Raw genomic sequence first — 26256 nt, forward strand, 5'->3', positions numbered from 1 at the left:
CTATTTTGGTACTATTATCTAACACATTTTTATAATTAATAAACATACATTTAGTTTTATTCTCATTTAATTTAAGTACATTATAGATGAAATATTTTAAGAGCAAACCATTGTTAAAATAAATATTTAATTTATACCATGACATTACATTAAAATAAGCTATAAGCTCAACGTTGATTTTGTTTGAAATGTTTCGGAAATCTCTCAATAAAAAATCACAATCTTCTTTAAAATACATAACATACACTTATACTTCATTAATATTTATTATGAAAATGTATATGTTTAGTTTTAAATTAAAAAATGTGTGCTTTGATGTACAACACATTCAACCAATATCATAAAAAAATGATTATCACGAGATTATATATACATTACAAATTACAATATTTTATTTCTCATTAATTGTAAACAATTCCCGAATTTGGAAAACTTTTTAAGAAAACGTATACATTCTTTTCATCACAATTCGTCCCAAATATTCTTAAGGCATCAAAACCACAATATTGTAGAGGATGCTTCATTATTATTGAAGATAAACCAATTTTATTATGAAATCGTTATATACAAAGCCAACTACAAATATATAGGTGTAGTAAATATATCTGTTAGTACAGACAAAGCACAGGCAATGGATTTTTTAAGTTATTAAGCCATTTTCATGCCTCAGTTAAAAGAAAAAACCAAGCCGCCATCATCGCAGAGCCATAATAAATCTGAACTATTATGGCTGACCACCTCTGAGAATAATCATAAGTCAAAGTCATTATTTTTATAATTGTTACATCCATGGACGTACCAAAAAACATAAATTTATCCTTCGGTCTAGGTTAATAAAATATATCTGCGTGCAATTGAGACTATTTAGGACAATTTTGAGTATTAAAATAATATTTATCTATCGCTTTTTTTTAACCTTTTATTTATTTAAAAAACCACTTTGCTTCTGTACATATACTAGGAGTAAAATTCACTACTTTTTTAACTAATTAAAACGCGACGGTTATGGGTGATCCCTATATATCTAAAAAATCTTTTCTTTAAAATATATAATAGTTTAAATAATAAAATCTATAAATAAAAAATAAATATTCTTACAACCACTAAATTAAAATGAAATAACTAACCAATTTAACAAAACTCATTATTTAATAAATTTAATATGTAATGTATATTAGTATTACGACATCATTGTTTAATTTTTGCACATGCCAAAATGATTCATTTGGAAAAAAACTGATACATAAAGTATTTTATTATTACTACGAATTTTCATTACCGACAAAACTTATTTGAGTACATAACTTTATCAACATCACACACTGATCATATCAAAATAAAATATTTTATGGAGAGCGAGTTTATTATACATGAAAATTGTTTATTAAAGTCTTGATGAATCTTTGGCGTACTTGTTGTTTAATTATTAACTTTTATAAGCACGCCTGTTCATAAGAAAATTATATTATATATGTATGATAATGTAAACAATAAATCATTTTATTGCATACGCACATTGAAAAATTACTTCGCCTCAAAATAAATATTTAATTCTGGAAACTTGATCTGATATATATACATACAAATCATTATACATTTTTTTGCAAAATGATTACACGACAGTGTAATTAAAATTTAAGGGAGCGCTTGTAACCTTATATTTTAATTGCGAAAGATGATTATTTATTCTTTGTTTTTGCTTGTACGAAGGTGATTAAAATGTGAGAAAAATCGTATTATAACGTACTACATGACGTTAGACGTAAATGCAATTTACGTTTATTTTCAAAGACGTAGCGAAAATATACGTAGGCGCCCCGAGGTGTGACGTTTTTACGGTTCTCGTTTACACTGGGCATTAACTTTGATTTACATTTTAATTTTGAGACCTTTACCAAAGCGAAAATTTGAAGAAAAAATAAAAATACGAACGACAGTGTAAGGGCGAAAGAGCGACAGACGCACGCGAGACAAGGAAAAGCATCGGAAAGAAAAACAACAGCAAACACAAGGACTGTGAAAAGCACAAGGGCTCTAGAGAAAAAATACTACACTACTTTTAATTACATTATGTAAAAGACCTCTGATGAGTCCTTTTTAATATTAAACAACGCCACATTTTTTTTATTAAAATTTTAATTTGTGTAGTACATACATATGTACATATATAGATCTTTGTTTGCTGTAAAAATTATTTGGAATGTTTTAACAAAGCTACGAGTGCTTTTATAAAAATATTTTTTATGATGACGTTTGACTTAATTTTATTTTAAATCGTTACACTGTCTCTTATCTCTTGTGCTTTTCGAGAGAGTGATAAAATCCCTTGATTTTAAAATCCAAGTCTATATCGACTTTCAAAAAGCTTTCAATAAAGTTTTTCATGCGCTACTTTTTCAAAAGTGCAATATTATTTTTCTCTATGTTTCTTAGCGATTTTAGATGTGTGCCATATGTTTTTTATTATATTTTTTAATTTTTTGTTTAATGGCTATCATGACGCATTGAAAAAATCTATAAACCACTGAAAAAAAATATGGTACATATCTAAAAACTAAAGAACGACATTTGATTCCAGAGTGCTAATACTGGAAACTGAAATTTTACGAAATATTTCTAAAATGTTTTTAAAATAAAAATCAATAAGTTACTTCCTTTACAAATGATCAAGTTTTTATATTGTTTGATTTATATATTATATGGTAATAATATTATATTTTCAATTTATATGTTCTATTAGAATTATTCATTAAATTAAAATAAAAATGTAATCATTACTCATTAAATACATCTACGAGGATAATTAAAACGGGTAGTCGTGTTTTTTTTTACAGAGCTGTCACTTCTCGGCATCTTTCAAAAGCACGCTTTGACTTGATCCATTTTTTTCAACAAAGAAAAAAAATAAATCAGCTCCATAAAAACTGTCGTTATAAAACATAAATATACAATATTTTATATAAAACAAAGATGTTTTCATTTTACAGTCCCCATTTCAATATCCTGGCAATTTACGTGATGATATAGTAATATTTCATAATCTTGAATGCTGAATAGACAATGGAGAGATTCACAATGGAAAAAAAATAAATTAAAATTTTTGACTACCTAATATTTATATATTACAAATATATAGTGAACATACATAGTTAATTTATTAATATTAACCGCAGACAAGACCGATTGGTATAGATATCATTATCTTATCACTGAAATTACCGTGATAATGCAATGAAATCAAAAATGTGAAACACATAGTTAATAGTACTGTAAAAAAATTCGATTTAAAAGATTTTATAATTGATATACATACATATATTTAAAATCTGGATAAATCGCTTTGACTTATATTAAAATGTGAATATTCTATGTAGACACTGGTTTCTATCTATTTATTTTCTATTTTTTTTATATTGATTAAACTAAAAGCATCACAATAACCTTTCGAGGCTATCTAGCTAGCGTAAATATTATTTCATATAACAAAGGACATTTTTGGGTCCAAAAAAAAGGTCGAAAATTAACCAGATGTCACACGTGTTTAAAATATTTAACGATCATTCGAAACCTATCTAAACGACCCAAGTGCAATGTGCTTAAACCTCAAGGCACTGGTCATAAATGTTCAGAAGGAGATGAATAAAGACAATTCCAATTACACTCCCAATACTAGTAATTGGTCGTGGTAGCAAAAAGTGAGCGAGCACTAAACCTCTCCAGGCGAATCGTGGGTATGAAAACAGATGCACAGCATTGAAATTAACAACTTTTGAGACAGCTTCATTAAAAACTTCAACCAGAATTTTCCAACTTAGATTCAATGAGTTCGTACAAATTCAAATCAAATAAAAAAAAACTAGATCGAAAAAGCAGCCGCTTCTCTCTTTACGCAAACAAATACAAAGTTAAAATGAAAAATTACTTTTTAATTAAGAAATGGATTTAAGAGTATTTAAAAATATTTTCGTAAACAAGCTTTTTAAATTCATAGAGCTAACCGATTTTACTCGGGCTCTGTTAAAAGTTTTATCAGAAAAATATTTTTAAATTGTCGCTAGACCTCACAGTATTTATAAAAATATTTCAAGCATAAATAATACAAAAATATTTTACTACAAAAATTCGTACATCACATATACGACAAACCAATTGTTATTTTAATATTTTTATATAAACTTAAAAAAATTGCGTACATCTCTCTTTTGAACGTTTCCTTCAACAAAAGGAAAATCTCGCGAAATACCCGAGCAGAATCCGCGACTTAGACAAAGTGCTCTCATCATCTCATCCCGAACACGTTTCTCATAAAGTCGACGCAAATTCGGCTCTCTGTCGCAGTGGATTACTTTTGGCAGCCCTCGAATTAAGCAGTCAAATTTATCCGAACAAATTGAAAACTCAGCGAGTAACTTTTCTCTCTTCATAGAATTTAATCGCTCGTTCCGTTTCAATTTGCGCGCCACCACTCGACAAAACACTACGTATCACCTGGGGACTACACTATGTTATATATTACTATATAACGTTGCTGTAAAAGCGTGAATATCAATAAGATATAGCGGCAAATAATAAATAATATTCTATTTAAGTATAACTGCAATTCAAAATGAAAAATATAAATAAAACGAAAATATGCATTTATAAGACTAACTTAATTCCACATATATGCCGGTATATTTATTACTCTTCGGGCTTTTACTGCAACATATAACTAACCTGCCAAAAGCACACTGTAGCCAACGTGTTGTGAAAACGAACATTGTTGTTAAAATTTTAAATTTTAAACTTTTATGACGCTCGTAAAAATGTTACGCTTGTCGCTAAACTTTAATATGAGGCGTATTATTACATTGTTGTGTGTATTGTGTATACGTAATAGCGTAAAAGCTTAACGTTACAAGTTAATGGAATTACAATTTGTTACAGTTCGAGATTTAAAAACGACAGCTTCAGAAAATGGTACATACTTTAGTCCAATTATCTATAATGGCTTTCCCTGAGATTTTCCCAGACTTTATTAATTACATATACAGGATTAAAAATTATATGTTTAGATTATATCTGTAAAAACTTTAATATTGAAAAATTAGTTTGGCTACTGGGATAACTAGATTGATAGATTTAACTTGTGTGATAAAATTAAAACTGAATAACAAGTTCCCTTAATAAATAATCACATTTTAAGCTACAATTTTAAAATAAATTGAATACATCTTGAATTATTTTTATTCGATTTAATTATATGTTTTAAATGTTCATGATGCGTTAATTCCGCGGTGAAAATTTGATACAATCACCCGGAGGCAAAACCTCGCCTGAAAGTATCAAATTAATCACGGTGCAAACAGGCCGTAAGTGTTAAAAACACAAAAAATATAACTTTATTATTTGAGCTTAAAAATTATTTCAGGAAGAGGGAAGACCTAAATATGTCATAAAATTTTATTATTTATATTTCCACATAAGTAGCTCGTAATGCAACATAGATTTTTATACAATTTCAAGTCCTTATTTATTACTATATCGACATAACATAACGAGTGTCTCACGAGTTATAAAAAATCAATCATTACCAATAAATAAATATAGCTTCTAATCGCAATCGATCGATTAATAGCGAATGTATCTATTTTAGTTGCCTGCGCGAGCAAGATCGTCGAATAAGTCATTCTTATAGCAAAAATATCATCGACTATACCGTCAGCAGATACAAAGCTTTATTTTGACCGTGATAAAAAACGTATTACGCGTTAAAAGCGCCATAAACAAATCCATCACTTTTAATGACACAATGGCAAGTTACGGGGCCTTGTTACGTATACCGTAAGTAACAATGGAAGGATTAGCTAATAGCATTCAACGGCCATTACAAGTTCTATTGTATATATACTGACAAAAGACAGAACGGTGAGATTCGAAATGACTAGTTTGCTAAATCTTCAGCTTGTTCACATTTTAACACAACACATAATATTCTTTAAAAAATCACACTGATAATAACAAATGTAATTACACTTTTAGGTCGTCGTAGCGAAAATTTTGTAAATGTGTATAACAACATATATACGGCACTTATATCTACATTTTCATTCCGAAATCGCTTTCGAAAAAACATCTGTTCAGTGTTCATTCAAAACCGAGTAGAATGCGGTAGACTATGTGAAAATCTCTCGGTGTTGGCTCTGCATGATATAGACTGTGTAGATTATACTTCTCTAAAAACAGAAAGTAAGTGGAAACATGTTGAGGAATAGTGTATTTTGGCCAATGTTCTTAGATCACGGTGTCTTAGAGAAAGCGGTAAAAAAACAGATTGTATGAGTTCTTCTTTATGAACTTTACAATAGAGTCTAAAGGAAGGGACCACGCAAAAGCCCTCGTTACGTCCAGAAAAAATAATTTTACATAAATAACATGTAAAATATTTCTATGTGGCGAAACGGGCACGGAAAACAATATATCACGGACGAAAAAAGGCATTGTAAAGCATCCCTTGATACTTAAGGCTGAACTTCAATGAGAAGAGGTCAGAGACTGCCCGAGACGAAAAATGGCATACGCTCATAGACGCTCAGATCCTAAGAGGGACGTCCAAAAGCGGTCACCGCAGCAGAGAGTTATGAACCTCCAATACATCGTCGTTGTCACAACTACAAGAGCTCTGATGACCATCTACTGGACATCATCCCTCCGCCAGCTTTTCCACCGTCGCTCGGAGAATAACAATACTGCCGCAATATATGTTTTATTATACAATAAATTAAAACCAGTTTTCAACGGCATTTTTCTGGCTGCGAAGTCACACCCTGTAGGGTTAGAAAACCTTAAAAGATAAAACCTCTTATTATATAACGCATTTTTTTAAATGAATATATTTTTTGAAGCAAGCAGTTTTTTAAAACTGTTCCTTATAATTTTAGTAATCATTATATTGTGGTAGCATTATATTGCAATAATTTATTTAAATGAACTATAAATTAATACATCTTTAAAATATACTATTTATTAAATGCTATAATAAAAAGATTTCTAATCCAAAATATTAATTAAAACAATATTTACTAAAAAGTAAAACAATGAAAGTATTTATAATTCTAAGAAAATTGTGCTGCGCTACCAAATAAATCTACAAATTTTCTTTAAGAATTTTGAATATGGAAAAAACATCCAAAAAATATCAATTTTCTTTTTTTTGCTATTTTATTTTATTTAACAAAATATATTAAGGCAAAATAGTCGTTTATTAGATATATTGTGCAAATAACGAAACAATGTGTACTCTTAAAAACCATATCCCAAAATATCGTCTCCGAGCGAGCAGGTATAAATTTCACTATTGCCAATAAAATACACCAACAAACACAGATTTTCCAATTCCACCCCAAATCATTTAAATTAATCAACGAGTTTAGAAAAAAAATATAGTTTATCCCTCTCCTTTTTCCGATCGTATATATGCTAAAATTTCTACGGAAACTTCCCAACTAGCTTCCGACTTGGAATACACGAGAGTTTGGACAAAACTTGAATCACGCTAAATCGACACAGCTGATGAAGCAAACAATCGTCAGAGCTGGTCCAGCCAAACTCACCTTGAATTCCCAACATTTTAATTCAATCTTCGAGACGACTTGAAAACAACTAAGACACAACACCACAGAAACGACATAGCACTTATCTATATTATAATAAAGCATAAATATATGAACGTATTTCAATTATGAATTATTTATAAATTTGTGCTAAAAATCAGGTGTGCCAAGTACCGGGATCAATTTAACAAAATATATATATTTTATTAAATTGAACTTTAACCATATTTGCAACCTATTACTAAAAATGACTGATTTCTGTGCGTATATACATTATTATACACATAAATACATTATAGATGTTATTGCACATTACTTAACTCTGAAATTAATAGTATACGTTTATAAAATATAATATTCTTAGGAGAGAGGGAAAAAATTAAGTTTGACTATATATTTTAAAATCATTATAAAGCAAGGCTTCCATTTAATTGATGTATCATTATCATAAAATTATATTATTTATCGAAAACATCAATGAATTTATAGACATATAAAATAGTTATATTCTAATTGTATTCCGTACTGAAGAAGTCGAATGTGAAATAAATTACGCGGTTAGGTATAAAAGCGAGGGACTTGCAGTCCTAAAATGTGATTAACGTCCCCGTAACTCCCAATAGACCCACAATTTCCACGAAATAGAACACACGCCCTAATCCTGTCAACGAGATGAATGATTATATGTTAGACCCATTATTTTTTCTCTCGCCTCGGCTAAAAGGTGTAGACGACCCTCGAATCAAAATTTCATCCAGAAAAAATACATGATGAATGATCATCATAGCCAAAACAATTCAACGCGCACCTTTATTAAAACGCGAAAAATTTTAAATTCCTTATTCGGTAGGCAAATTTTTATTGACAGGTGTAACGCAGATCGTATGCCTCTGAGTGACAGCATTGAAAAAAATGTCGAATTACAACCGAAGCGTTGTAATAGAAAATTCGGAAAGCAGCGAAATGAAATGTTAAACGCCGAATAGTTTTATATTTTTATATATGCAGCGTGAATGAAAAAATAGGGATAAAATTTTCAGTCAAATTTGACTGTATCTGCAAATTGATAAGTGGCGTTTTTATCGATGTTAAAGGCTAACGATCAAAGCTTAATATTAATTCTAAAAACTAAATAAATTATTAATGAAACGTTTTAACAGCGTCTGAAAGTGAACAAATTTATTAAACGGGGCCCAATTAACGACGAGATAACTCTCCAAAAGGGTTTCGAACAAAGAGTATAAGATTATTACTTAATTTAATAATTCCACCTTTGTCGTTGGTTTGTCCGACATTGTCGTGAATTAATATTTATTATTATTTTTAATTTGCCTCGAATGCACAAAGAAAATTAAAAGATAAATATATAACAATAATAAAATTTCATTGTGAACAAATTTTTAATTATAGGGTATATAAATACATATATATTATAAACCATATTATCATCATTATACATGATATTTAATATTAAAGTTTTATAATAAAGAATGGTCCAATAAAGAAGAGTATGAAAAATACAACTTACACAAATAAAAAGTTTTAATATTGTTTTAATAAGAAAACATAGTTCATATAGATATTTTACAGCAAGTAATCGACCACAACTTGTTTAAGTATATCCCATTTTCTAGATTGAAGACTCGGTATCGTTTCAGAATATTTACTATTCCTGGTTACATTTAAATTCTATAAAATTGAAATACTTTTGAGAAGGTATTTGCTTATGTTGTACAATTCACAGAAAGAATAATCTTTAAAATGTTCTCTGAACCAAAAATTAGCAATTATTTTTTCTCCAAGAACTTTTAATGAGATTTAATTGTTATTTAAATATTAATAAAATAAAAATTATTTCGCACATTAAATTTATTTAATTAATATAAGAATAAATATATATTTAAATCACAGAAACAATCGTTAATTGGAAAATAATTATAAATAAGAATCGATATAAGTAAAAAATATTGTATTTTAATATTTTTGTCAATCATACATATTTATAAAATACGTGAAGGAGCTATACATATTTATAGGGTTTCTTAGAATAATTCATTTTAAAAATCACAAATCGTAATCAAAAGCATCCTGATTATTTTCAGGTTAAAATAAAAAACCATAGAACGATTTAAATATGTTTCATTATTAATAAAAAATAAATTCAAACCTACATCAAATATCGCCCTGTCAATATTCTTAGTGCGTGAATCATGCTAAAAAAAATAAGTTAAGTTTGTCTCAAACTTGACATGCATTTGACAGTTAGGTATAACAAAATATATCATGATCATATCATATCAAAATGCCTTGGAAATAAATTGAATTTTCCAGCGATGAATTTATGTGGGTTTGCTTAGAAGATGATTTAAATATCTTATATGTAAACCATTATATTTTCTAACCCTAAATTATAAAATAATAAATAAAAGCTTTTTATTAAATTAATGGATAATTTACAAGCTACCGATTCCATTCGATTACACCGCCTCCATTCACTTAAGCGAGAATCTGACCGTAATATAATCAACGGGTGACCTAATTTATCACTCCCGTAAAAAATAAGGTTGACAAAAATATTTTAAAAGAGACGTTCCGCGAAGTAATTTAAATATTAAATTAAATATTAAAAAATATATAAAGCAAAGCTCACATATTCCAATGAAATGAAGCCACTAGAGAAACATAATCTAGAAAGGTGCCGATTTCAATTACGTGTTGCTCCAGTAAGAGGCGGTACTAAGGAACTTATATTTAGACCTTTGAGTGTCGATATTGAAAATTGCGTTTCATTCCGAATTACACGATAATACACTCTCATGTTTGTACACAGACGTGCTATTAAATATTTTCACAAACATTGATTTGCCAAACTATTATATAGAGGTGCTGTGAAGCATATAATAAACTTGAGAACAAACAACCCTTGCTAACGATGCACACCTGTGGATATGAACTGTTCGTTTTCGATTTGTGTACCTGTTTGTTCGTCAGAGCTTACACACGATACACAACCTCTGTTAGAATACATATCTGAATATTCTCGAATTGAAATCATAATGTTGAATATCGTAGGCGCTCTGGTGTTATTTAATTATTTTTTTTCCTTTCCAAATTATTAAAAAAAAATGTTGTAGCTATTTTTTTAAATCCATGATTATCCTACAATCGGTAACTTATACCTGTAAATGTATAGGTTTTCAATTGGTTTCTAGATTGCGTGTTTATAAATGCTAATATTGTTCAACAGGTCAAACAAAAACGGATTATGAAACCAAAAAATATAGAACTCGGATCTTATATGATATATAAGACATGAAAAAAAATATGATAAATCTGCCTCGAATCATTTATCAGCAATAGATCAAGAATAGAAACGTTGTCATAAAACTTCACTTAGAACTTCCTTCGGCACTGCTATCAGAAGTTCTACTTCGTTTCCGACTTAATTTCAGAATCAAGCTGAGCTAATGCTGAATTGACACAGACGACAACTTCTATCGTTAGCTCTGATTCAGCCAAGCAGTCACTATGAACCTGTAAGAGTTCAACTAAATCTTAAAAACTAGAACAATGCCAAATGTATAAACATATAACATAATATTCACTCACTGTACAAAGTATACAGCCTTACATCTACTCTTGTTAATAATTTCTGCCTTAAGTTTATATGCCAATGTGTATTACAAATACGTAAATACATTTATACGAATGTATATTATCGATTATTCATTTGCCTTAAGGCGGTTTATTCAATATTCAGTATGAATAATATTACTATTTGTGTTCAATTTGATATAAATTAATTTAACAAATCACTTTGTATAAATATTTGTTTCATCATAACTAAATGTACATATATATAATATATATAAAAGTTAAGGTACATCATAAAAATATACATTGTTTAATGATATGCTTTTTACGATCACCCGCATAATATAACCGTCCTACTATCGAAAACTATTTATTATATGTACCTATATATTTTTATAGTATTATGCAATATTTTTTATATTATGGTTCTTAAATATATATGTGAATATGACGCCATGTGGACACAGGTGCAAGATAAATAAACTCCCTTACAAGAAAATAGGCTAAAGAACATATTTTTCCGTATATATTCCCATATATGCAACATTTATATGTTAATATATTGAGCAATTTAAAATAACAACTACCTATATGTTTCAGTTTCAGTCACCTTAGGAATATATTCTGGAATCCCTCAAGAATATTGATATTAGATATGGAGGTAACACCCCAAATCTGAGTTTTATGATAGCGTTATATAGTGTCATTTTTTCTAATGATAATTAATTTCTTTATTTATTTTTTAGATTAAATTAAGACCATCGTGGCCTAACAGGTTACCCCAATGCGCCACGATGGTCGAAAACAAATTTTAAATTTATAAAACGTATATATACATAAATATAACAATACTTAAACATAATAAAAAATTATAAAATATTAAAATTAAATAATACAAACTGGATCAGATCCTCGTAGCTAATATTAAATAAATCAATATGTAATGCCAGCGTATTAAGGAGCCGGATGGCCACAGCTATAGGCGAGTCGGCAAGTGCGGATAACGGCCATCAAAAGAGGTCTCGATCGTGATTCTCGAAAATGTTCCGGAACCCAAAACTGGTATATCGAGAATAGCTGGATGTCGACAGCACCTTTTAGTAATTTAAAAAAATGCTTAGTGACATACAGCTTTCTGCGAGAAATCAGCGAATCATATCCCAATGCTCCTAAAAGAAAAGCGCTGGGATATAAGTACGGATAATAACCAAATGTCCTTTTGTAAAGGTATCTTAAATACCTTTTTTGAATTTTTTTCACTAAAAGGGAATATTTGGCTATTCGGGGATTTAAAATTATAGATCCCGATTCAAGAATGCTACGAACTAAGGTGTCATAGAGGATGCGAATAACTGACGGATCGTCAAAGTGAAAGGCATTCCTCATAACAAAGCCGAGCATCTTGGAAGATTTATCACAGACGTCGTTTATGTGTAGAGAGAACCTCCATTTGCTCTCGAAAGTGATTCCGAGATCTTTAGTGGAAGTTTCTCTAGTCAAAATGTTACCACCGAGATGGTAGAAATAAGCTGATGGCGAACGGGATCGAGAAAATGACACAGTATGGCACTTTCCGACACTAAAGGGCAGACGGTTAATGGAAGCCCATCTCCACAGAGAGTCTAAATCACTTTGTAGAGAGAAGGAGTCCACAACAGATCGAATGCATTTATATAATTTTAAATCATCTGCGTACAGAAGAAAAATTGAATTTTTAATTGCTGTATTTATGTCTTTCATAAATAACACAAAAAGCAGAGGTCCGAGATTGGATCCTTGTGGAACCCCCGAAGGGGTAAAATATTCTTTTGACAATCGTTCGACAATTTATTTAATAATAACCTATTACAAACTTTGTCAAAGGCTTTCTCAAAATATGTATACACGACGTCTACTTGAATTCCCGCATCGAGAGAAGTTGTCACCGTTTTTGGTGAACGACAGAAGGTTAGTAACAGTGGAACGGGCAGGACGAAACCCGTGCTGTTGGTCTAATAATTAATTTGCTCCTGTGAGTCAGTATAGCCTGCAAACTTGCAGTCCCAGATGTTTCCTTTTGTTCCAAATATGAGTTTTCCATGTCAGTGTTCTGTCGAGAAGAATTCCAAGATATTTGGCGAAGTTCCCTTGTGATATATATTTACCGTTAAAGAATACCGAAGGAAAAGTATCTTTGCTTAGCGTAAATGTAACATGGATTGATTTAGTTTCATCAGCTCTGCATTTCCATTTAGAGAGCTTAGTTTAGACTTTTGAGAGATGATTTTTCTGCGATGCTATTTTAGGGTCAATATCAGGCAAATGTCTGAAAAAGATCTATCTAACTATCTCATATAATCAATATGCTAGTCTAAAATATCTATGAAACTCAATTTGACAGTTGTGAAATGGCCAAGCTGTTCAAACCCAAACCTAACTTAATGAAATTACTAAAACTATTTATAGTTTTAGAACAACAAGTCCAAAATGCTAATCTCGAAGAGAAAAATAAGTACAGACAGACATTTCGCATGTTGCTTCATAGTTTGTCGCACTTGGATATTACACTATGTTTTAAAAATATTTTAGCTATCCTTATCGATATTACTACGAGTTATAATATGATAGCATTGGTTAAAGTGTATACGAACCCAATTTTGGTCAATAGGAGCACGCAAAAAACAATTATCACTTCTCGGAAGGCAAAAATTCACGTCAAAAGCAATAAAATCGTGTCGACGCCGTCGCAGTGGGAACGCTCGGTAACGAGCGTTCCCACTGCGACGGCGACGGCACGATTTTATTGCTTTTGACGTGAATTTTTGACTTCTGAGAAGGGATAATTGTTTTTTGCGTTCTCCTATTGGTCAAAATTCGGTTTAGATGTTCTTTATTTGATTCTCACTCATGCTATTTTTATAAAAAGTCTTAATATAAACGCTTGATAATCGAGCGTTATTGCTTTTGACCTGGGCTAAAAATTCACTATATGGCAACACTGAGCAGCAAAGAAAACACGAGAAACAGATATTTTTAACGCCTAATTTCGCATAAAATATATCGCAGCGGTAATTAATTTTTTTATTTATTTGCATAGAAAAGGTTAACTCGTACCTATTATTATTTTATCAAAAAATAATAATATGATGTTAAAAATATATAAAATGATTTTTTTTGGCAGTTTAATTTCGTTTAGTTTTGCAAAATAGGAGTCACTCTTTTTCTGCATATTGTTTATTTTTATTTAGATAAAAATATTCTGCTAAATATGAATAAAGATGAAATAATATAATACAAATGCCAATTTTTTCAAAACCACAGATAAAAACGAAAGTTAAAGGAACAACAAGAATATAGTTTTATATATATACGTTTATAATACAATACGGAATGTTTTTTCCCTTTATTTTTTTTATTGAAAAAACAGGTATAAAGTCCAGGTCATATTTGTAACGTGAGTTTATTTTTTATTGCAAAAATCGATGAGATTTTATCCAGCACACATATATAAACATAAATATCGTCTAAAAATGTTTTATTGCTATGAATGGTATGAAATTTGTCCCTACGGCTGACAGTAAATAGGGTTGAAGGGACCGTGCGCATGATGAGAAATATTCCGAAATACACAAATCGAACATTAAACTTTGAATGTGTTATGTCAAATTATCAATAAAATTTCCTTCGGGACCTCCCAAATACGTTTATCCTTTCAATTTTTTGCTCGTTCTCTCGCCAAGTTTGCAGCATACATAAAATATAATGTACGCTTATATTAGAGCAAAAATTCCCTTCGACGCTCTAGTGTGATTGATATCCCTCAAGAAAATTTCCTAAAAAAGGATTTTCTCTTTGGCAGTACTTTTCTGTTTATTTTAAGATCGTTTGCCGCTTTCGAGCTTAAGCGCGGAATAGCAAGATATTTCGTTTACTGTATATAGGATTAAAACCACCCTTTCTATGAAATATAATGAATTCTATCGAATATATAAAGAGAGTTGTGTTCATGCAAAAGGGACCATCATTAACCCAATTCTGTACTTTATTAATTATTTACAAGGGATTTGCGGCGTAATGTTATTTAAACGTTTTAATTCCTTCACAGTTTGGTAACTTTCGCATAAATCCAATCAAACTTTGTCCATCAGACGAAAGCGCGAATACGTTTTGCTATGTCAACACTATTAAGTTTCAAATTAAACCGTTCCTTTATCAACAACAAAAAAGAAATCTGATATTTTTATATTATAATTACTGTACATCTACCGTTAAAACATGGCGGGCCTTAGTAAGTATTGTAATAACACTGAGATCTATTTTTATTTATTGTAAACTATTAACATAATAAAATCCCAATGTATGTTTGTAACAGACCGTAACAGTCAGAAATAGCCCGATTTAGATTCCAGCTTATTTTCTACAGTCTTTATAAAAACAATTTAAATCCTCATACAACTTTATTTCACAATCTATTGAACTTAATAAACCCGTAAAGTTTTTGATTAACTATACTTATTTGGATTCGTTTTAAATCTATACTTTTCAAACGTACAGAATGTATAAATATTGCTAAAACATGTAATTGCAACATTATAACATTCTTAAAATACACAAACATTTATTTTTCAGCATAGACAACAATGATATCAATGCATTTTATGAGCCTGTGATGACTTTCTTGTTTCAAATTTAAGTCTTGTATCTGATTTATTTCTTGGCACCCAGCGAGTGCATAAATTTCAATAAACTAACTATTAAGTAACTGTTTTATTTAAAATCGTTTTGGGCACTTCATGACATTGTTTAAAAAGTTCATAAATTGCTAAACGCATTTCAATACACTATTTTTTTGGCGGACAGTGACGGGTGATAATTAGGAACAGATTGAACTGCTGCAGTAGTGTTTTTATTAAAAGTTTACAAATATTTTACATGTTAAAACGATGTGAGTGATCGTGCGGACGAGGGTCCGCCGGTCGTCGCGGTCCGCCAAATAATGTGCTGCCCTCCGCCACCGTCACGTCAGTACTACCACATATTTTTGACCATAATAAATAAATTAATAGGCCCAGACATTCTTAAAATTTTACATCAATGACAACACGTTTGATTTTAGCATTTTACTTTTTAAATATCTTTTTTTTCAATTGTAAGCTTTCGCTGCTGTATTATTTTCATATATTTAAAGCCAAAACAAATATTTATAATACTCCTAAAATATTTTAATATAATCCTAAACAAAATTGCACCAAATAAGCCTATAAATTATTATTAGTTGTTTTTAATAATTTATCAATCTAGATATAAAATTTAAATGATTATTGTTTACTATATAATATAACTAAAAATTATTTTACTAATTCAAATTATATTTTTCATAGTTATTTTTTAGAACTGCTCAAAACATATGTACCCTTTATTTCTTAATAAGCCTTAATAAACCACCCCACATATGTTTAATAAATTATTCAGTTACACTTTAAGATCCTGAAAGAAATAAAGTCACTACTACCATAAATCTCCATTATTAATATTTATATTATCAGGAATCGTGCCTACTTTTCAGCCAGATAGTCGCCGGAAAAGCCGGTGACGGTTTAATTAATAAATATGCAATTAACCAAATATATACAAAAAAAAATGTCTATATAAGCGTAGGAGTCGAATATGCAAAAAACATCTCTGGTGTTTTTTTTTTTTGCTCGTCTGTTTTTTATCGTTTGTCGGGTGTTTCACCGATTTTTTCGATTTTTTCTATTTCACATCGCTTGCCTCGGTCCTAGTAATTTTCAAGGATTCGTTTCAGTGATTAACCGTGAACGATTGAGTAAGACTTTGTCTTTGTGATGTCGTACTCTCATGATCATATGATCCTGTATATATTTGTATATCTCGAGACAGAGTGTCGAATATTTTATATTGATCGTTCGTGGAAGTTTGACAAATCGCAAAAGCAATCGCGTTATCTTCAGAGCATACCCTTAAAGGTTGACGGTTCCAGATGGCCTACATCGGCGATTTTTGACTAATAATAATATCAGTATTGTCTCTGGCATGCTTCTTGACACACTCAGGGGTTGAGTTTTTATGTTTCGGTAATAGACATTTGAATGTTTGTGGTTATTGTGCAACACCGGGTGTCCTGCACGATTTCTATAAATATATTTCTGACGGAAAATTATTTTGTTATTATGCAAGATCGCTTTCTTGTTAAATTCACTTCAATACAATATTAAATACACACCTATTGTCATATTATATTATTAAAAGCTTACATTTGTCATTTAAATTATTTCTAAAATATTAATCAACCCCAATCCTTACTATTGCAAGCCTGCGCAAAACTAAAACATCAATCTTTATTTATCACTGACACTGTCGATACCATTAGTAATTGCAACAAAATTAGTAGCACGAGTTTGCTGAAAGTTAATGAAACTTTTTTTATTTGCCTTTTAGTATCAGCAATATGAAATATTGCTGATACTAAAAGGCAAAGCTAGCAAAAAAACTGCGACTACAATAACTAAACCAAACGGTCGGCGCATAATGCGATGGAATGCGCTAACATTCAAGCAGCTTCCATAAAATCACATCATTGACAATTTTACCGATTTTAGGATCGTCATGCTCAGATTATCTAACTAGATATTTATAAGACAATATCGAATAGTTTGTTTTCTTCCCGAATCATCGCATTGGTTAGACGGTTGAGAACTGAAAGGAGCGTAAACTTCCCAACAATTCTCACGTGGTATATAAATTCAAACACGGTGTACTTCAATTACTTTTATATATACACTTCTTCAAAATCCTTAACTAGAACCACAACTTCGCTAATGACTTGGAATAAATGAGGCGGAGCCACGCCTAACCGACCGAAACGAAGCTCAATACAACAGCTACTTTTAAGAGTTCAATCCAACCGTCTAAATGACTTGAAGATTACATAATGCAGTACTACGCCTATTTTAAACACGTATATATATATTTATAATTGATCAAATTGTATGACAAATTTCAAAACTTTGCTAATAAAGCTTCTAACACTAATGTATTAAAGAAGACTAACATAATTATTAAACTAATTTAATAAGACGCCGAACTAAATAAGCTATTAAACTATAATAACTTGTATAAGTGTATGTGATAATAAGATAATGTATTGTTATAATATATTTTTGATTTATTACATGAAAGCTTTAACCTTATGTGTGTAATGTTTCTAAATTACTATATACAAATCTAAATATTGTTTATATATATATATATATATATATATGAATATAACAAAAGTGTCTTTTTTTAACCAATCACATATTTACTTTGTATTTTTTTGTCATATTTATATTCAATAAAAAAAATATTTTTTTTAAACTTCAATAGAATTTTTTTTCTGTGAAAAACCTCAATAAAATAAAATTGACTATAAATACCAATACATCTATATTATTACTTCATATTCAAAAAGTAGAAATGTATGAGTTTATCATTGGAAAATTCAATGTTCCACGTAAATTTTCATATCGCCGTCGAAGCATAGGAAATGGAAAAGGTAAATGCATTGAAAATATATTATCCCACTCCATGCCCCCCCTAATTTCCCGTAATATTACTTCCATCCTCAAAGATTGTCGACAAACGAACACATTGTGAGTCTACAATATGAACGTTTTTTTTTGTATATTTATAGAATATTTCTAACAATATTTAGCGAATTGAAATCTAAGGGAAATCCGTTTCAAAATATAAAAAAGCTCAGTCTTGGAAAAAGAACGGAAAATCTGGTTCAATTCGCAGAACATCACTTTAACGGGATGAATTCTTAGCTTGAACCTTTTGAGTGTATCGAAAGCACATTCTATAGAATTGAATACGTATAGACATATGTACATACGTATATAATCTACCCAAGTGACAATAAGTAGATGAAATACCCTATTGTTCCCTTTAACATAGAAAGCAAAATGAAATTATCAATTAGAATTATACTTAGTACAACTATGGTTTAAATATATTTAGAAATGTTACATTTTCTCTATTTCAAAATCTTGTACTGAGTAATTTAATTATAACAGAAACGTAGGGCTACTGCACCAGTAGAAATATTATTTTAATAATTAAATCTCAAGCTCTTTCGACTCCATCATACATGTTTTAATAACATCAACTTTATTTGACATATTCTTGAAAGGCAAATTCATTTAAATATAATATATTTCAATATACAAATATAATATTCATAAGCAATATGAGAATTTTAATATCTCAATCGCTCTATCTCTCTGAATAATCCCAAATATTTCTTTGACCTTTCCCAATTATTGTTCGGCACAATACAATGAAACCTCGATATTTTCTCTAGTTCGACCACATAACTTTTTTATTATTTAACGTCACCAATTTACTTTGGGTTAATTGTTCACGGATGAACTGCGTCGCAGCGCTAATAACCAATTAGCGAGACGAGAAAGGGTTAAACGTCGGTGATTTGTAATGGAAAAAAATTAACGATGCTCTTCAAACGATATTCACTTTAATAATATTAATTTCACTTTAATTAAATCTTAATTGTGACACACAATCGAATGTAACCGACGAAGGTGGGTCTTTTAACCCCCTCGTCCAATTAAATAACGTACCGAATTGAAATTGATATATTCATTGTTCTAAAATTCGGAGTGAAGCGAAAAAATTATCAGAGGCGGCTATTGTTTAGTCAGATTAATTAATGGAGCAATTGATTATTAGCGAATATTAAGAGAAAAATTCAACATCGCTCCATTTCACCCTTCCGCTTTGAGTTATTTCAATTAAAAGTTAATTAACGATATGAATTGTATCATTTTTCATAATGAATTAATCTAGACCTAGAATCATACTTTTTTCTTTGAATTATTGAATATAACATAAGGTTTATTAACCATAATAAGATCAACCAATAAACTGCGGTTTACTCTTCTAATCTTTGATATCTGGATTTAACGTATGATTTCGTTTTAACACTTCAAAGTGAATAGCACCGTATATATGATACATATAATATCATATATACCCTTTTGCTGTTTATAAAAGGTTTTTTAAACAAATTTTTTGGTTAATATTTTTTCCTGATACAGCATCCATTTTTCATTACCTTTCACAATGTTGCTGTTACACTTTTTAATTACTTTCATAATATTTTACACGGATATATTATTTGCATTAAATACCTACAGACACAAAGTATTTTATAAAAGAGTTTTTATACATTTTGTACTAACCTATTAATACAGATTATAATTTTTTATAAGCTTTTTTTATAAAATCATGAAAGAATTTCGTTGTTTGCATTTAACCCCATTAAATTAATTTATTTAAAAACATATTAGTAGTGAGTAAGGCTCTTAATCAATATTTAATATTGTAGTATATAAAACCAAATCATAATACGATTGCTACCGAAAGCTATTTAATGTGATGTTGTATTCCCTTTGAGTTCTCAAGCAGTTTATGTCTCATTTTCATTACGTGCAAAATTACAACTCAAGAAAGTATAAATGAAATACAGTTAATATTGCAAGATGAATTATGTGATATTTTTATTACTATACTTGATTATTTTACTACGGTTATTAATTATTTCATATGTATATAACAATTAATCGATTTTACCGAAATCCTAATGTTTCAATTGAATTTACTCCTCCAAATTCCAATTAATTCCCATTAGTGAATCGATTATCTGAATCCAATGTATAATGCAAAGCTCTTCGTCCTGAATTACACTGGCCACTAATCCTTAATCTGTTTATAATACACATATCAGTATTGTCCAGTTAGTTAGGTACCAAGCTCAGATTTTTTATATACATATTTATAACAAAAAGTAAAATGCACTAAGCAATAAAGTTTATTTTAAAATTAAAACCTGAAATAGTATCAAATTCCTGCTAAATAAATAATTAATTAAATTAAATAGTATTTTAGAATCGATAATTATACAAATATAATAATATAAAAATATATAATATGCAGTATTTTTTTTTAATATACATATCACATTGAAGATTTGGCATTGAGTAATATTACTCTTTCTAAAAAACCACCTTCAAACCTTTGTATATGAGAATATATCAAAAATGTCTCTCTCTCTAACTAATTCCATCTTTATTTACATATGTACTTATATTTTATTTTTCTTGCTATTTTGCCTTATTTATACATATACAATAACGATTTTTAGGAACTTTAATTTCTATATAAACATTGATACTTCCAAATTAATTATTAATATATATATAAAATTAAAATAATGAATTTACATATAAAATTTAATTATATACTATTTTCGTATACATGATCCTTAAATTTATTTTAAAATCTATTTTGTATGTTATGTAAAAAGTAATAGAATATTTTCCTAAATATAATTTAGTCCTAATTCAAGAGCTTCAACTTTTCATATAAAAAAATAAACTGATTATTTTTTTGTAGCATCTACTATTTACAAAATATATCAAAAACTAGATTTTTAAAATAGCTTCTGTGCCCATTGTAATGTTACTATTATTTTAACATATAAAGCGTTGTTTTTCGCAAAATACATCCGTAAAAGAACTATAAAAATATGACTTGAGAATATATTAACCCACTAATACTTATAATTGGTGACTACGACAAGACTAAACTTAAATTTAGATATAAATATAAAATGCCTAAGTAAACCATTCTTTAAATGCATATTTTTTGGTTACTTAATTATATGTAAATTAATAACTATCTGGGGTACCTCAAAATGGTAAAAGATTGACCACCGTACATGTACGGCGATACTGCTCAAAGAATTAATCTTGTAATAAGCTTTAGTATAAAAAATGTTTTTTGTGCTTTGAATCTGAATATTTAATATTATTTTGATGAAAGCACATTTTTCAACTTTAAAAATATATATGTTTAAAATATAAATATAAAAATATAAAATATCTAAAAATAGATTTTCAAACTATATAGACAAACGACAAAAATTTGAATGCAGATCTTCATCAAATTTAATGCAATATTCTAGTAAAAATGACTAAGAATACTATTCGAAAAGCAGAGACTAAATATATTCAATTATCGCAAATTTGCGTTGGTATCCCTTAAATTGCCCCAATTTCTTTTAAAGGAATAGCAAAATACTGAGTTGATTGCTTTGAATCATTAAAATCAAGTAATAAAAAAAACTTTTATTTTTATCTACATCTTTAATAATAAAACTTTTATTTATTATTACACAAAATAGTCAAGTTACTCTTACGCTTTTTTATGATTATTTGTTATTTTGGGGACATAATGTATATCAAAATGATAGAGCAACGTTGCATTGTTACGTAATTTTCACACAAAAGTACAGCTAAAAATTACACTAAAGCCCATAGATTTGTATAATAATTTTGCTTAATTAAAAAAAATGTTTTAAAGGTCAGATTTTTATATGAAATGCATTAATTATTAGTATTTAATTGCGTTAATATGCATTTTCCATAATGAAAAGGCACCGTAAATCACATATAAACATTCTAATAGTATTGTAAGTATGCATGTAATGAAAATTGACTAATAGTCGTAATTTGTTTGTCACAAAAGTTACTGATTATTTATACTTATTAACTAACCATATTTGATTGTTATTACTGAATTTTTCATTTAAAACTTACAAACCATTTAGTTTGTCATCAAAAAATATATAACTATGTTTTAAAAAAATTGCAACGTATTTTTTAAGAGTTTATCTTTCATGTGCTTTTCCTTTAAAAATATATTTTAAAGTAATTGTTATAATATATTTCATAATATTAATCATTATTTCACCATAAAATGCCAAAACAAACGTGGGTGTGTTTTACGTACTTATCCCCACAAATATGCTAAACGTGCAAAATATTTTGAAGACGTCTGGAACGTTTAGATTACGTTCAACGATTATGAGCAACACCTGTTTGCGTGCGACGCGCGTTCTTTCAAAAAAAGCTTTACACAAAAGAAGCTTTCGTAAGCTTCAATATTGTTAGACAACCGTAAAAAAAACAACGATGCTCACCTGGCGCCGGTTTGTTGAAACAAAATCTTCTCAAGAAGCTGTGAACTTCTTCACATCTTCTTTCGACTCAGCTATCCCGAAGCATAGTAGAAGTGAGATGCGTTTGGAATATTCATATTATATTCAAGTTGCGCGCTAAATTCGCATATTTTTTTGTGCACCAAAACACAAACACTTGTAACTTGCAAACTTGTGTGTAAGTGTGTGTATAGATGTGTGTGGTATGTGTGTGTATTTATGGGATTATGGTGTGAACGCGTGCGGCGCCAAGCACGAGTCCATGCGCGACTGATCCACAGGTCCCGCGGGCTGCTGGGGCCCCGGGGGCGCCGGCGCAGGCGCGAGCCCGGACGCCCCCCGCGCCTCAGCACCCCCTTTCCAGATGCACCCGCTCCGGAGCTACAGCATGACACCATTTCACCCGCCAGACTTCACACGCATGCGAAGTGCATGCAACTAGGGGAACGGACCTAGACGGAGGGTGACTAAAATGGACGCTGTACTTCACCCTCGTGATGTTTTTTTTTATCACTGTTGCTCATGCTGTGCAATTAAAACTCGTGAGGCGCATCTGTCTCGTTGCGAGCAATTAAGATAATGTGGAAAGTATTTAAGATGATTTGATTATATTATGAACTTTATTAAAAATCTACATCAGGAAAAAATATATGATTCCTGTGATCCCAAACGGATTAAAAAATGGAATAACATTAATTATTAATTTGTTAAAATATGTGTACTATGTTACACGTATTTTACAATACTTAAATAACTATTTAATACTACTAAGCTTGTACGAAGCATTGTGGTGAATAAGTTTACTCCGTACTAAAAAATCTCTTTCTGCTTTAAAAGATGTGGGTGTTTGTATAATGTGTATTTCATCACTAACTATTAGTATGACACAGAAGACGCGTATTTGATATATTGTAGTAACTGATGGTTGAATAAAGAAAAGATTAGCGAAACTAGTTAACAACGATGCAAAGTATCACTGCACTATATATTAATAAAGCGACGTTAAAAATGGACGTCGTTATAAACAAAATATATTTAATAAAAAATCAAAAGAATTAAATCATCATTAATTTCAAATTTCTGAATCATCTGAAATTAAATTACGGGGACACTGCACTTATCGTATTTAAGTGGTTAACTCAGAAGGAAGACTTGGACTTACATTTTAAAATGGCTGATTTAAAATTTCTAGTGCATATCACTGCTTATTTAAATGAACTGCACATACATCTCCAAAATGAAAATCATTTAAACAGCGTCGGCATTTTAATCTGAGAATAAGATGGTTAACTTAATTTACAGTGAGTAATTTATACACATTTTAATATACACCTGGGAGTGAGTTAATTTTAAATATTTTTCCATAATTATTTAAGTTGTTATTTATTTATTATTATTTTATATTGCATTTATAATAAAATATAGAAATAAATCAATGATTTCTAACGTCATATTGCTTTGATTTATTTTACTACTTTTTGTATTAGTATGTTTGAAAAAAATATTTTAATGATTTTCTTTAATTTATTTTACATATTTTTTTATATAATATTCAGCTTTTGCAGATTTTTTTATATCAATTCAGAGGCTCTAAATATATTTTATAAAATTGATATATAAAATATGTTTATTATAACCAATTATTTCGTACTCTTTAATTTACTGCTATTATTTTCATATTAAATCAAATTTAAAAAAATATATAATGTTTTTTTATTTATTATTTCTTCAGTTATATATGTAATTAACTATCTGGGGTACCTCAAAACAGTGAATGATTGATCGCCGTACATGTACGGCGATACCGCTCACAGAATTAATATGCCTTGTTTATGGCGTCTTTTTGTTTATTTTTTACAGTATGAAGCAAAAAAAAGATTTGGACAAGCTGTGTTCACTTTGTTATATTCTTAAGAAGCTGATTAAATTTTCAATTTACATTTTCTATAATAATACGTTAAAACAGGTTTAGATCCTTAAAATAATAATACGGTTATAATAAAATAATATTTTAATAATACAGTAAAACAGGATTTGGTACATGAAAGTTCAGATAAAATAAATACCAACTGTCCTCTGAAGTGGTTAAGAGATAGCTGGTGAATTGTGTGCAAGCTAAGAATATCTAAAATAAGAATGGGCAAAAATCGCAATCACTGCTTTTAAAGCTTTTTATAAACCACATTTTCAAAGAAAGAGCATTTGGAATAGAACGGGACACTCGAAGATTTGGCAAAAGTCATTTGGTTCGTTATTTATGTGAACCTAGTGTTGTATGATTATGTCGTAGTTACGATAAAATGCCTTGGCTTAAAAGCAGTATGATCAGAGGATACATGTATCAAAATATATCTAAAACTCTATTTCTGCAATTAGAAACTACTTTAAAGTATTACTTGATGCATCATTTCGATTATAATAATACATACTTCTCAAGAATTCAGGGGTTAATTTTCGATGAAAGAGTAATTTCTGTTGCCCAATACAACTGAAAATCTTAAGTCTATCTGTGGAGAAAAATGTATATGTAGTGGAGAAAATCGTATTCGTTAATCTGTGAGTCATTAGTTAATGGTATGCAAAAAGGGTTGCAGCTAAAGCGAAGAGGGAGGGCACATACCTTATATTTAAAATAGGCTATAAATAAATGTAAAAATATTCATTGTTTTTATATTTCTATTATTTTTTATATGCATACAAATGGTAATGAATAAAAATAATATCACTCTCTGCCTTAATTTGATGAATTCTGTCATTGAAACAAGAAAAATATTTTACAAAATATTAAGAAATTCTTATTACATTACCGGTTTGATTTATGATATGTATGTACCACTTAAAATCAATTTTATAAATTTGTCTGATGTTAAAATATGTATTATATTGATTTGCTATATTTTTCGTATATAAAATGAAGAAAACGTAAATTTAAAATGCACCAGGTGACCCTTTGCGTAAACATGAAAACATATTTGCTTTTGTTAAAAAAAACATTTTTCAGAGGTACTA

The 26256-nt window shown here is 29.3% G+C and overlaps 1 protein-coding gene across 6 annotated transcripts in view; it reads right to left on the bottom strand.

Annotated features, from left to right (window-relative positions):
- The window catches only part of Elk (Eag-like K[+] channel), a 120567-nt gene extending 96855 nt beyond the window's left edge, over positions 1-23712 (bottom strand). For 5 of the 6 annotated variants that reach the window (XM_088204508.1, XM_088204507.1, XM_088204506.1 and 2 more), the window contains exon 1: positions 23230-23648. The gene's annotated coding sequence lies outside the window, so the exon portion shown is untranslated. Of the gene's footprint in view, positions 1-23229 lie in introns of all 6 variants that reach the window. The other variant, XM_088204504.1, reaches the window with a different exon arrangement.
- Positions 23713-26256: the final 2544 nt, after the last annotated feature.

The sequence above is a fragment of the Plectrocnemia conspersa genome, unplaced genomic scaffold, assembly GCF_051122295.1.
Source record: "Plectrocnemia conspersa isolate PC_06_02 unplaced genomic scaffold, ASM5112229v1 ptg000014l, whole genome shotgun sequence".
In the NCBI taxonomy this organism is placed as follows: Eukaryota; Metazoa; Arthropoda; class Insecta; order Trichoptera; family Polycentropodidae; genus Plectrocnemia; species Plectrocnemia conspersa.